General features: G+C 33.2%; 1 pseudogene; it reads right to left on the bottom strand.

Moving 5' to 3' along the window:
• Positions 1-8,315: 8,315 nt before the first annotated feature.
• Positions 8,316-11,169, bottom strand: LOC101494043 (pentatricopeptide repeat-containing protein DOT4, chloroplastic-like; annotated as a pseudogene).
• Between the last annotated feature and the right edge of the window lie 2,618 nt (positions 11,170-13,787).

The following is a 13,787-nucleotide window of genomic DNA, read 5'->3' as shown; positions in this document are numbered from 1 at the left end:
TAATTAACCTTTGTTTATTTTCATTAAAACATTAATTTGAGACGTTTGCAATGGGGTAGGTTGAGACGTTTGCAATTTTGAAGGTGATAGATGACCATAGCATCGTTGTGAGATACATAGTCATGACTTCCACAGTGGGGAGGTATGGCATGTTGGCTGATATTGTTGAACACCTTTGGAAGGGGTTTGAGATAAGTGGTGAGGTGGTGAATGGATCCTTCTTGGAACAAATCAGAGAGCACCTTTGTTTGTTTTAGGTTCAGGGAAGCATACCATTGGCTTCCAAAAATAGCAGGACCTTCGGTTAGGAGGTCAAGAATGGTAGCTAAAATATCAGGTGTCGATCTGATTTCAATCCCTTTGATAGTTGAGACTATGAGGGATTTGTAAGGAAATTTTTGGCTTGACAGTAAAAAGCCCTAATCACATCTGGATAATAACATTCAGATGTTTGCAGAAATGAATTCCAACCTAAAGCATCGGTGTGATGTTAGACTGCATTTCTATCCATAATCAAATTTTCCAGGACAAAGATTCTTCCAACTCCAATAGAGCATTTAGCCCATTTGTCTTTAAAAAGTTTGGAGATTTTTGGAAGGAATGAGGGGAAGGCTGTGAAGTTTGGATTTTCTAGATGGAGGAGAAGGTTGTGGAGAAGATTCTAAGGTTGGGGACGAAGAACGTTCTAAATTGAGGGAACATTTTGTTTTTGGTGAGGGAGAGGGAGAGGGAACTTGACAACATTCTTGAACTGGAAAACGTTATACGTTTGGTGAAACGGAGGGTTGACAAATTTGAGAACGTTTTTGGACTGGAGAACATTCTGGATTGGATGATGTTGGGGGATCATGGGTTGGGGAACATTCAGAAATAAGAGAATGTTCTGGAAAGAGGGGCTCATCATTTCTAAGGTTTTGTTTAGGGGAATGTGGTTCCTTTCTTTGTGGATTTTCATGGAACGTGGTGTTGGTTTGGTGGATTGAGAAGAAGATTTGAGATGTTTTTTTGAAGGAGGAAAAAATTTCATTTATCAATATCCGTTTTTGGTTTGGAGGAGTTGATTGAGAAGGCTTAGAAGAAAATGAAGATTTGGGTGGGGTGAAGGCTTTTGTTGGTTTTGTTGGGGTGATTTCCTTCTCTTTTGAAGTTGTGGGAGGAGGTGTGTGAGATGATTCTTCAGTCTCAGAATCAGAGATGATGAAGAACTATGGTTTGATATTTGAAGCTTTTGAAGTTCCAATACCTGCTTGAACACGCATAGAGTGTCTTTTTGCTGTTGTGGGATTTCGTAAGTTTGGAAGAACTTGAGCGAGATTTGGAGGATGATATGTATAGAGAGGTGGAAGGATAGTGGACAAAGGATTTGGGTTAATGGGATTAAGGTTTGTTTCTGGAGAAGAAGAAAGATAGTATGAAAATGTTGTATCAGAGGAAGTTGGTGGTGGAATTGGTCTTGGTGGTGGAGAGGGTGAACGACTTATGGAGTTTGAGGATAGTGAAGATGAAGATGGTGAGTAGGGATATGCGTTTTTGCATGTTGAGGTTTTAGTTTGCTCCATTGTTGTGTTTTGAGAAAGATTTTAGAAAGAGAAGAGTTGAGGAGAAAGATGAAGGGTTTTGTCTCACTTGCTGTTTTTTGAAGAAATGTGAAGTGGTTTAGTTGTCAATCGTAATTTTTGATTTTGAAGAGAAAAAACAATAACTATTTGAACATTGGGAATGAGAAGAAAGTTTGGGGGCGGGAATGCCATAAATAGTGTGTCAATGCTCTTTTGCAGACAAGGAGACACATGTATTAAATGCCAAGATTTTCTTTTTCTGTGCAAGAGAGAAAGTGATGACGCAGGGAGAATGTTGGTTGAAAAATGGAGACTGATGCCTAGAAAACGAAGATCGATTATCGTTCTTCGTTTTCTGCATAAGCAGAATTTAACTAGAATTCTCTGGGTTTTTTTTCATAATTTTCAATTTCTCTTTGATCAAATTGAAACTATCTCAACAAGAGGCTTTGTAAAAATGTTTGCAAGTTGATTTTGAGTATCAACAAAGATTAATTCAATATCTTTCTTGTTAACATGATCACGAATAAAATGATGTTTTATTTCAATATATTTTGATCTAGAGTGTTGTATTGGATTTTTAGATAAATTGATTGCACTCGTATTATCACAGTAAATTGGAATGCTTGAGTAACTTATGGAGAATTCTTCAAGTTGATTTTTAATCCAAAGAACTTGTGAGCAACAATTTGCTGTTGAGATATATTCAACTTCAATGGTTGATAAGGCTATTGTGTTTTGTTTTCTGCAAGACCAACTTATCAATGCTTCACCTAAGAACTGACATGCTCCACTAGTGCTCTTTCTTTCAATTTCATCTCTAGCATAATCAATGTCACAATAAGCTATAATATCAAAATGAGAACATTTTCTATACCAAAAGCCAAGATTAGTGGTTCCAACTAGATATCTAAAAATTCGTTTTACCATTGTTAAATGAGTTTCCTTTGGTGCTGATTGAGATCTAGCACATAATGTTATTGAGAATACTATCAGGCTTACTAACAGTTAAATATAGCAAAGAACCAATCATTCCTCTATATTCCTTTTTAGAAATAGATTTTCCATTTTCATCTTTTTCTAATGAAGAGGATGGATGCATGGGAGTAGACATAATTTTTTATTCATTCATTTTGTATTTAATCAACAGATCTTTAATTTATTTTTCTTGACAAATAAAAATACCATTTTCATATTGTTTAATTTGCAAACCAAGAAAATACCTTAATTTTGCCATCATGCTCATTTCAAATTCACTTTACATGAGTTTGGAGAATCCTTCACACATTTTTTCATTTGTGGATCCAAAGATGACATCATCAACATATACTTGAACAATAAGTAAATTATTTTTTTTCAGTTTTCTTAAATAATGTGGTGTTAATTTTTCCTCTTGAAAATCCATTTTTAATTAAAAATGAACTTAACCTTTCATACCAAGTATGGCTTCTTTAATTCATTTTGGTTCAATTTGGGATATCATTGTCATGTTGTTTTCATCATTCTTGAATGACTTTCTTGTTTGAATCTCATCAGTTGTGTCTCCAATGATTTGTGTTTGAGGACAATCTTCAATTGTTCTCCAACTTTATGGTGGAGAATGAAACGGATATTGTTTATCAATCTCTATTTCTTGTAGATTGTTTTAATGTTGCAGACCAGTTTGAATTTCTTCTTCCTCATCCTTTTTACTCATACCTAAATCATCAAACTCATCAAATAATATATACATACTGATTTCTACAATCTTGTCCTTAAATTAAATACTCTATAGCCTTTAGAGTCGGTTGAATAACCTAAAAAGATTACTTTGTCTGATTTTGCATCTAATTTTCCAAGAACATCTTTGTTGTTCAAAATATAACAATAACATCAAAAAATGTGAAAATAAGAAATCTTTGGTTTTATGTTTTTCCATATTTCATATGGGGTTTTGTTGATGATTTTTCTTATGGATACACGGTTTAAAATATAACAAGAAGTATTAATAGCTTCAGCCCAAAAATAGCTTTCAATATTAGATTCTTCCAAGATTGTTCTTGCCATTTCTTGTAATGTTCTATTTTTTCGTTGAACAACTCAATTTTGTTGTGGAGTTCTTGCACATGATAGATTATGAGAAATGTCAAGTTCATCAAAGAAGGTTTTAAAATAGGCATTTATGAATTCTCCTCCATGATCACTTCTTACATAAATTATGTTGGATTCTTTTTCATTTTGTACATTTTTGCAAAAGATTTTAAATGCATCAAATGCGTCATCTTTTTGTTTTAAAAATAATACCCTAGTGTATCTTGAGAAATCGTCAACAATAACAAAACCATATTTCATTCCTCCTAAACTTGTTTTGATTGGCCCAAAGAGATCCATGTGAAGCACTTCAAGAGTTCTGTTTGTAGTTACAAAATCTTTTGAATGAAAACTGCTTTTGACTTGTTTTCCTTTTGCACAAGCTTCACATATTTTATCTTTATCAAAAATGATTTTAGATAATCCTCTAACAAGATCTAGTTTTGAGATTTTTGAAATTATTTTCATACTTATATGTCCAACCCTTTTATGTCATATCTATTTATATTTATCGATTGACATAAAACAGGATTCATTACTTCAAGATATAGGACATATAAATTTTTCTTCTTATTTCCAGAAAAAAAAAAAAAAAAAAAAAAAAAAAAAAAAAAAAAAAGAATTTCTCCAGTTTCAGTTTTTCTAATTTCACATACTCTTGGTTTTAAGATAACTTCAAAACCATTGTCACATAAATGAATTATGCTTAGAAGATTTTGTTTCAAACCATCAACATATTGAACATCAGTTATTTGAGCAGAGTTTGTCTTACCAATAGTTCTTTTACCTTTAATTTGAGCTTGATTGTTGTTTCCAAAAGTGATCGATCCTCCATCTTTCTTGATGAATGTCATGAAACGGTTTTTTATCTCCTGTCACGTGTCTTGAACAACCATTGTCCAAGAACCAATGTTTTCTCTTTACATTTGGAAATCCAACCTGCATAAGATGTTATCTCAGCCTTAGGTACCCATTTTGTATTGGGTCCTTGAGAGTTAGTTTTAAAATTTTCATTCTTCTTAACATAGCATATTGATTTTTCATGACCACTTTTGAGACAATATGAACATTTAATTATTGATCTTGGAATTGTTTTTGTAATTTGGGTTTTAAAAGGTTTTAATCTTGATTTTGAAGCAATTCCAAATCATTCTCCTTTTTCCAGATTTTCTAGAGAAAGTTTAGCTATTGTTTCAGAACATTATCCGTTTTGAAAACAGTCTGGAGAACGTTCTCCTTTTTGCAGATTTTTCAAAATTGTTTCAGCTTTATTTGCAAAACGATCTTTCCCTTTAAAGAGCCTTTTGCCTTTAATCTTTTCATCTATTTTTTAAACGATCTTTTTCTTCTTTTTCAAAATGAAATTGCTCTTTTAAAGAACTACATTTTTGAATAAGAAGGTTTGAGTCATTTAGAAAGTTATCAAATTTTTTTCTCATTTGTTCACATAAGTAACAAGGTTCAGAATTTGTTACCCCATCTTTTTATGTCTTTGCCATCAAGCATATGTTGGCTTCCTCACTTCTTCTGTTTCCAATTCTTCTGAATCATCCCACGTGGCCGTCATTGATTTCTTTTTGAAGGGAAATCGTTTTGGTGGTTTTTTGTTTAAGGAACATTCTGCTTTGTAATGTCCTAATTTATTACATCCAAAGCATGTGATTTGGCTCTTTTCAAGTACTGATAACATTAGCATGAAATTCAGAGAAAAAAATCTTCTTTGAGCTAAAGAAGGTTGATTGATTTTGAGGCTGTGATGATTAGTCTTGATCCTGGAGAACATTCTCCGTTTTGTCCAGAATGTTTTGGTTTATTTATCTGTTCAGTTTTTATCTTATTTCTTTTATTTGCTTGATTCCTATATTTGAATTAATTCACTCAAAGGCACAAGTTAAACTAACATAACATTTTAGAGTCATAGTTAACATTCTTAATTAACCTTTGTTTATTTTCATCAAAACATTAACTTGAGAGTTTGTCTTAACAGACTGTACCCTGATAGTCACACCTTAGTTGTTTGCCTTTGTATAAATAAAAAACTTTGGTGCTATCTTATTTCATGCTTATGTTACTGTAGAAGGTTGTGAAGTAGCAATGTCATTCACAAGAAAGTGGGTTTGAATTGTGATCTTTTTAAATTTTTTTGATTCTTGTTGTTAATTTAAATTAACTCAAGATTGATCTTGGTTTAATAAAGACAAAACATTCTTCATTAGAATATAATAATAAAAACTTCACAAAGTGATTAGTGTTGTGCAAGTGAAAAATAAAAAGGAGATAAGGGATAGAAAAATTACACACCAAAAGTATACTTGTTCACCCAACTCGTGCGAGTCCAGTCCTCACAACCGTGAGATTTTCACTATGTGCTTAAGAACCAACAATGTTCTCCTTCACACATTTTCTCTTGATCACGCCTTGATCAATTACAATCTTCACCTTTCAACCTAGAAAAGATTTTTACAATCATCTTTCAGCCTTGAAAGGATTTTCACAAACACATTCAATCTAACATAAAAGATAGACATGAGTTACAAATGATGTGTATGATAAAAAAAAAATTGGGTTCTTGAAACATCGCAACACTTGTCTAAGATAAATAAAGACAAACTCAATAAATAATCATCCGAAAGAAATAGTGAAGAGAACTGGAATTTGGTTGAAGAGTTTTTGATTTGTTATTACTTGAACAAGTGTTTATAGTTTTGTAAATGGAACTATAGCCTTCATCTTCCAATTGATCTTCAATATATAGATGATAAAAGGTTTTGAATATTCAATTTACAATGAATATAGTTGTTGGACACACTTCCCAAGTGTTAGATATATTTTAAAGCAATTAAACATGTGTTGATATTGTTGTCTAGAACGTTCTTGACAAGCGAATAATGTTCTTGCTTTTAGGTTTGATGGAAAACGTGAATGAGTGAGTGAATGAGCTGTGAAATGTCAACTGGCACTGTTTTGACTCAGATTTATGCAGAACTTCCTACATAATATTGTAAGTACAATGTACTTGTGTCCTCTTTCACAGCTCATCTATTTAGAGATCAATCTTGAGGTTGTTTTTCTCCTTTGGGCATTCAGCTCGAGTTTTGGGTTTCACCATTGATTTGAGCAGTCTTGATACTCTTTAATATGTGGTTTGAAGTGTGCAAAATTATCTATTTTAATTATGTCTTTAAAAGAGAATAACCATAATGTTCTTTTGTAAAACAAGAACATTCTTCGTTTTTGTTTTGTATGAGTGTTGAATTTTGACAACTATTGTGCGTCATGCTTTTCTTATTTGTACGCATGTTGCTTTTTGTAGAGATGCAGTGTTGGTATTCATGTCCTTGATGTACTTTTTAATCATAAATACAGAGATTGATCATGTTTTTTGTTCTTGGTGTTTTGCTTTGCCTTTGTTGATCATCTTTTAACGAATATGCCTAAAACGATCTTGAGTAGATTATTAAATTTCTCTATAATAAATATTGATGATTTGTAGTTTAGATAGATGTACTTTCGTAGCCCAGATCGATCTTAAATTACAATGGATTTTGTTCTTTGTAAACCAGAACGCTCTTGGATTAAAGTTGTTAAAACAAGAACGTTTTTCGTTTCTGTTTTGAGTGATTTGTTGGATTTGGAACTTCTGACAGTTGTTTTGAAGTGATTTCATGCTTTGTATCACGTGTGTAGGTTGCTAAAAAGTATAGCTGAGGTGTCCAGTCAAATCTGTCAATTTTGTACTTGATGTCTGCTCAACTTGGAGGATGATATTGCTTGATAAATTATGAAACAACTTTTGCCTTTCTTCTTTGGAGTGATTCTTATACTGAAATGATTCTTGTATATTTCTGGTGAAATTCTAAAACAAATTGTAAGTAATGGAACTAGTTTTTTTCTTTAAGAATCTGATCATTCTTGTTAATTTGAAACAGTGGAGAACGTTCTTTTAGAATTCTGTCAAGAACGTTCTTTATTTCTCTGAATGAACTTGCTTCTTTTTAATATGATATTCTCATCAATTTTCAGGCACTTTGATGAAGAAAATGGTTTCTCACTTATTCACTAATGCAATTCATCTTCCTTAAATAAAACTCAAGTGCACTCATTAGTAAATCACCATTCGTAAAACTTAATTATTTATTTCATAAGGTTTGTTGTCATTAAAAATACATCAAAAGATTTTTACCTCAACAGGTTGGATATGAGCTGTCTATCGGAGTTTGATTATGTAGCTTTTCTGAATATTTATGATGCCTAAATTAAGTTTAATTCAAATACTAGTTTTGTATAATGTTATATAACTTTTGCAGTTTCCATAATTTCTTTTTATTATACCAGAAATGGTTCCTACATCAGATGTATATTGAAAGCACATTACTACATTATGATAGCAAGTTACCATACCATGTGCCATAGCGTCAACATTAAGGTTAGTATAAGCTATGATAACAGAGAACATACACAACAGACAGAATACCCTGTTCATTGTGCTGTTAATATCCAAGTCCAACTTACTTGCAGCAAAATTGGCCCTTGGTGAATTTAATTGACATTTCTGAATTTGTAGATGTACCTTTTTTCTTAAGATAGTAACAATCAATTAAACTTGTACACAAACAGTGTTGTTGGCGGCAATTAAACTTTTTTATTAAAATTATTTGAAAAAATAATCATAGTGTAATTGTGACTTCTGACTTCTGAGAATATAATTTATATTCTTTTTTTTTTTCATAAAAAAACAATGTGACGATGTTATGTTTTGAATGTAAAATACTTAGGACAACACAAAAAAGTTAGCATTCAGTACTCAGTAGTACTAAATCATTGTAGTGGCTCCCACATGAAACTATCCTTGTACTTGAAAAATTCGATTTGCAGCACTGAATTCCTCAATTATAAGGCCAATCTCATTTTGAGTGGTGAGCATTGTCAGAAATTAAAGTTGGAATCTAAAAGCAAACCAAGAATACAGATTCTCTGTATTCATCAAACTCCACAGTTGCTACAATCAACACATCTCTACCATTGATTCATTGAATCAAGATTGAATGGGTTATATGCAGAACTTCCACACTCTTGAATTTTTCTAATTTGTTACCAGAAACCTCTGCAAGAACATAAACCATCTTTGAAATGGTGAAACCGGTTTGAATCTCTCAACACAATTTCCCTCTTGGTTGTCTTGGACATGAACTTCCCAATCTCATGACACTCCCCGCATACTTTTCGATTCTTCGCGACTCTAATAGTTCTTCCAGGTGGCAAATTTAATATACCGAAAGCCATTGCTAACTTTTCGCTATGTCCACGTTGAATCACTTCCTTCTCCATTTCATCTGCATTAATCAATGTATACTTCAACTTAGTAGAAAAATCTCCATTCTTCATTTGCATTCTCAATTTTCTCAGCAACGCGTCTTTTCTCGCATGTTCCCAGCGACAAAGATATTAAATTTTCCTCGCACTTCTATCCAACTACAACCTGGATTCTCGCTCCTTTTTCGCTTCTTCCCACTTTTCTGCCTCTGCATATACATTTGCTAGAACAACATAGTATCTGGTGTTGTTTGGCTCTAGTTCAAAAACATGTTCTGCCACTTTTTCTGCTAGCTTCACCTCATGATGGATCCTACACCCAGAAAGTAATGCACCCCAAATTGTAGCATCTAGTTTGATCGACATCGATTCAATGAACTTGTATGCCTTCGATAGATTTCCAGCGCGGCCAAGAAGATCCACCATGCAAGCATAGTGTTCCAACTTTGATTCGATGCCGCATTCATTTCTCATCAAGTTAAAGAATCTCCACCCTTCATTCAGTAATTTGGAATGACTGCAAGCATTAAGTATGGCAGCAAAGGACGACTCATCAGGCTCAATACCTGAAATTCTCATCTTATTAAAAGCTGAAATTGCCTCATTTCCAAATCCATGCATTCCATATCCAGCTATCATAACAGTCCATGAAATCAGATCCTTTTTAGGAATCATATCAAAAAGTATCTGTGCTAGAACTAGAAAGTAGCAATCCACACTTTGCATACATATCAACAAGTGCACATGCTACATGCAAATCCAAAAAGTACCCTCTTCTTAATATATGTGTCCGTGTATCTCTCTGCCTTTGTCTAAAGCTGCTAAGCCTCTACAAGCTGGAGGACACAAGCCATTGTAATGTCATCAGGCTTTAACTGTTTTACCATGTCTGAAAAAAGTTCTAAAGCTCCATTGGGAAGCGAATTTTGCGAATAGCCTTCGATCATTCATTGTATTCCACAAGACAATGTCCTTAGCTGGAATTTGAGAGAAAACTAAATGAGCTTCTTCCATGCTTCCACATTTTGCGTACATATTCATGAGAGCATTAGCAACAGGCAAATTCGACACCAAACTATTCTTTATAACATAACTGTGTACATCCCTTCCTTTATCCAAAGAGTTGCTACAGGCACAAGCATGAACAATGCTTGTGACAATATAGATATCTGGTCTAACACCTTTGCTTTGCATTTCATCAAATAATACAATAGCATCATATAGACCTAAGCGGCAATGATTGAAGTCCAAGAAACAATAGTTGTTTCACCCATCTTCACAAAAACTTCAGTTGCACCATTTAAATTACCACGTTTTGAATTCATGTCTAGTAAGGTATTGCTAAACACAACTTCTCCACTAAAAGAAGCTTTCACTTCAAAAGCATGAAGAGCTCTACCAAGTGAAAGGTTTCCAATATTTGCACAAGCAACAAGTACAATAACCAATGTGGTCAAGTCCACACCAACCCCCAAGATCAGCATCTGAATGAAAATCTCAAGTCCATTTCTGGAAAAACCATTCACAACACAACCATTTATCATAGAATTCCAGGAAACTACATCTCGGTCACTCAATTCATCAAACAGATTATGTGCACTCTCAACTCTACCAAATTTAAAATAAGCTGCAATTAGAGAGTTAACAACAGTAGTATTAGAACCAAAACCTAATTTTAAAACGTAGTCATGAACCCTTTTACATTCCTTTACCTTTCCCAATGCAGCAAAAATACTTCAATACACAAGTAAATGTATAAGAATCCCCTACAATTCCCAATTTCTGCATTTTCTTAAAAAGACCCAAACTTTCCATATAATTACCAATCTTTGCATATTCAGACATCATAAGATTCCAAAGAAAAACCTTACCATTGAAAATCTCATCAAATATTTCTCTCCCTTTAACCAAATCACCACAATTCACATACATGAAGACTAGTTTTGCACCTAAAGCCCCTTTAATTGGAATACCATTGGAATCGATAATGGAATGAACCATTTTTCCATCTTCCTCTGCAGAAACAAACCTCACACATTCATCTTCCTTTTCTTCCATAATTGCTCATTCTTCCTTTTATTTACTGATTTTAAGTTTGAGTAAACATTAGATTAGAGAGAAACATCATGATTTCCAAGGAAGACGAAGAAAAATAGGAAAAAAAAATCAAATTTTTAATGAAATAACTGGAGCAACCTTATCTCCTCCCTTGCAAGGTAACTTCTCACTTCCTTCTTTCCCCAAGTTGCAATTGTTTTTTTTTACACATTAGTATTGAGAAAATTGCAATTGCTTTTGGTACATTGTTTCGCTTAGATATGAATTTTTGTTTTTTGAGTTCACACACGTTTTTCTAGGTTCAAACTTGGTTTTTCTACTTTTGTTTAATAATATAAACATTATTGGTTATTGAAGAACAGTAGGTGGTTAATGACTTATTTTTGTCTAAAAATTAGGGTTGTGAACTTTTAATCAATCATGTTAATTATTTTTGTCTAAATATTAAGTTTCATCATTGTTAATCAATGATGTTAATCAGATTTGAATTGTTAAGTTTCATCAATGTCTAAATTGTTGGAAGGTCTAACACATTTGAAGTAACAATGTCGATTTACAAGAAAGGGGGTTTGAATTGTAAATGCATCTTTTAAAATTTCCTGTTAAAACTTAAGAAAAATACTCAAGATTGATCTTGGTTATGAAAACAGAAAACGGAGAACGTTCTTGGTTTTTGATGTATAACAGAGAACGTTCCTTGATTAGCTTAAAACATAAAATCAATTTATGTTTTATCTTGGTTAGTCAATTCAATATGATAAATAAAGAGATAGGATAGAGAATACCACTCAAGGATTTTATCTTGGTTCACCCAACGTGGGTTACGTCCAGTCCTCACATTGTGAGATTTTTCACTATGTGTTTAAAAACAAAGTACCTTCTTGATCTTACAACACCTAGTCTAGATCAACCTTGATCTAATTCAATCTCTATTACTTTCCACCCAGAAAGCAATAACAACACCTATCTAATCTTGATAGAATGTAATCTTTAAACAAACTATAAAGAAACTCTTATAGTTTGAGTTTTTACAATTTGATTGTTTTGACAAAATCTAAGATTTCTCAACTCTTGTTTGAGAATTGATTCTTTACAAAGGATCTAATGATAATTGCGCAAACTAATAGATGAGTATGAACCATCAGCTGTTTCGCAAAAATCAGAATGTATGATTGCCTCTGTTTTGCAGAATTTCAAGTATGTATGTGAATGATTTATGGATTTCTAAGCACTTGAATTTCTTGCCTTGAATTGGGATATTGACCTTCTATTTATAGGTTGTAGAGGCACTGAATGAAGGTACAAGAGCTGTTGGAGAGGCTCTGCTTTTTGACTGAATCATTATTTCAGAATAAAAATAATCCTTCTTTGAAATAGCTTTTTGACTTTATTGGTTTAGCATTTAAAGCAGTTTTGTCCTTTTTAGAAAGTACTCTTGACGTTTCTTCATTGATCTTGGATGGTACATTCTCTGTCTTGAGTCTTGAGTGTAGCTAGAGAATATTGGAGATGAATTACAGGCTATTTCATAGAAGATGCAGTGGTGCTGTTATTGTGCAGAAAACGGAGAATGATTAACGTTCTTGGTTTGTCAGTTTGAACTTTCTTGAGCTCTGGAGTTCCCGTTTTAATCATTCTGGATGTCCTTTGCAATTGTCTTGTCATATGTCAAGATTGATCGAACTTTCTTGACATTTGATTTTTGGAGTTTGCAAACTGTCATGACTTTTGTCTGTCTTTGAGTCCTTTGATCTTTGAGACCAAATAGCCTTTTTGAGTTTGGATGAATCCTACTTGTTCCTTGCCATGTATTGATTAGATATGAATAATTTCCAAGGCAGACTCTTTGTTAAAGAGATAGAAAAAGTTTGACCAATATGCTGTGATGGACAATTTTTGAAGCTAGAGATCATTCTCTGTTTTGATGCAGAATGATCTTGTTGTTGTCTTTTCTATTTTGCTTGATTATGTTCTTAATTAAATCCACTCAAAAACACATGTTAAATTAACATAACATTTTAGAATCATAATTAACTTTCTTAATTAACCTTTGTTTATTTTCATCAAAACTTTAAATATAGAGTTTGTCTCAACAATCTCCCCCTTTTTGATGATGACAAACATGTTAATTTAGATTTTAATTCTGATTCTAATATAAAGTATGTACAAGAGCTTTAACAGCTCCCCCTCAATTTGTGCATTTTTTAATTTAACAGAATTTAAAACAATGTATGTAATAAACTAGTTTTTCATTTAATTAATAACAAAGATACATCAGTATTGGTAGAATTACATAATCAAGCTTTGACAGATTAAAACTAACTTAATTCTCCCCCTTTGTCATTCAAAAAAACCACAGTAAAACAACTAAGAAGCTAAGGAGGGAGAAGATCCTTCTGAAGAGGAGGATTTTCCAGGATGAGGAACTTGAGAAGGAGGAGGAATCGGATGAGGAGGCGGAGGTGGAATTCTCAGCTTGGGAGCAAGGTGGTCTTCCATCCAAGTTCTTAGTAAAGTAGTTTCTTGATCGTGTTGAACTTGTCGTGCCATTATGATCTGAAGAGCAGCCATAATGTCAGAGTTGGAGGGTGCAGTTAAGGTGGGAGTAGAGTGAAGGTGAGTGGAGGGTTGAGAGGTGGTAGCAACAACGGTGTTGGAAGGAATAGGCGTTGTAGAGATGGATGGAATAGAAGCAAAGGAGGATGATACAGAGGGTAGGGGACCAACAGATGTGTTAGAGGGGCCAACAGTAGCTGGAAAGTTCAAAAACTGACTAATGCCAAAGAT

The sequence above is a fragment of the Cicer arietinum genome, chromosome 5 (genome assembly GCF_000331145.2).
Source record: "Cicer arietinum cultivar CDC Frontier isolate Library 1 chromosome 5, Cicar.CDCFrontier_v2.0, whole genome shotgun sequence".
NCBI lineage: Eukaryota > Viridiplantae > Streptophyta > Magnoliopsida > Fabales > Fabaceae > Cicer > Cicer arietinum.
Note: the sequence above shows the minus strand (reverse complement) of the source record. Positions and strands in the feature narration are given on the sequence as shown.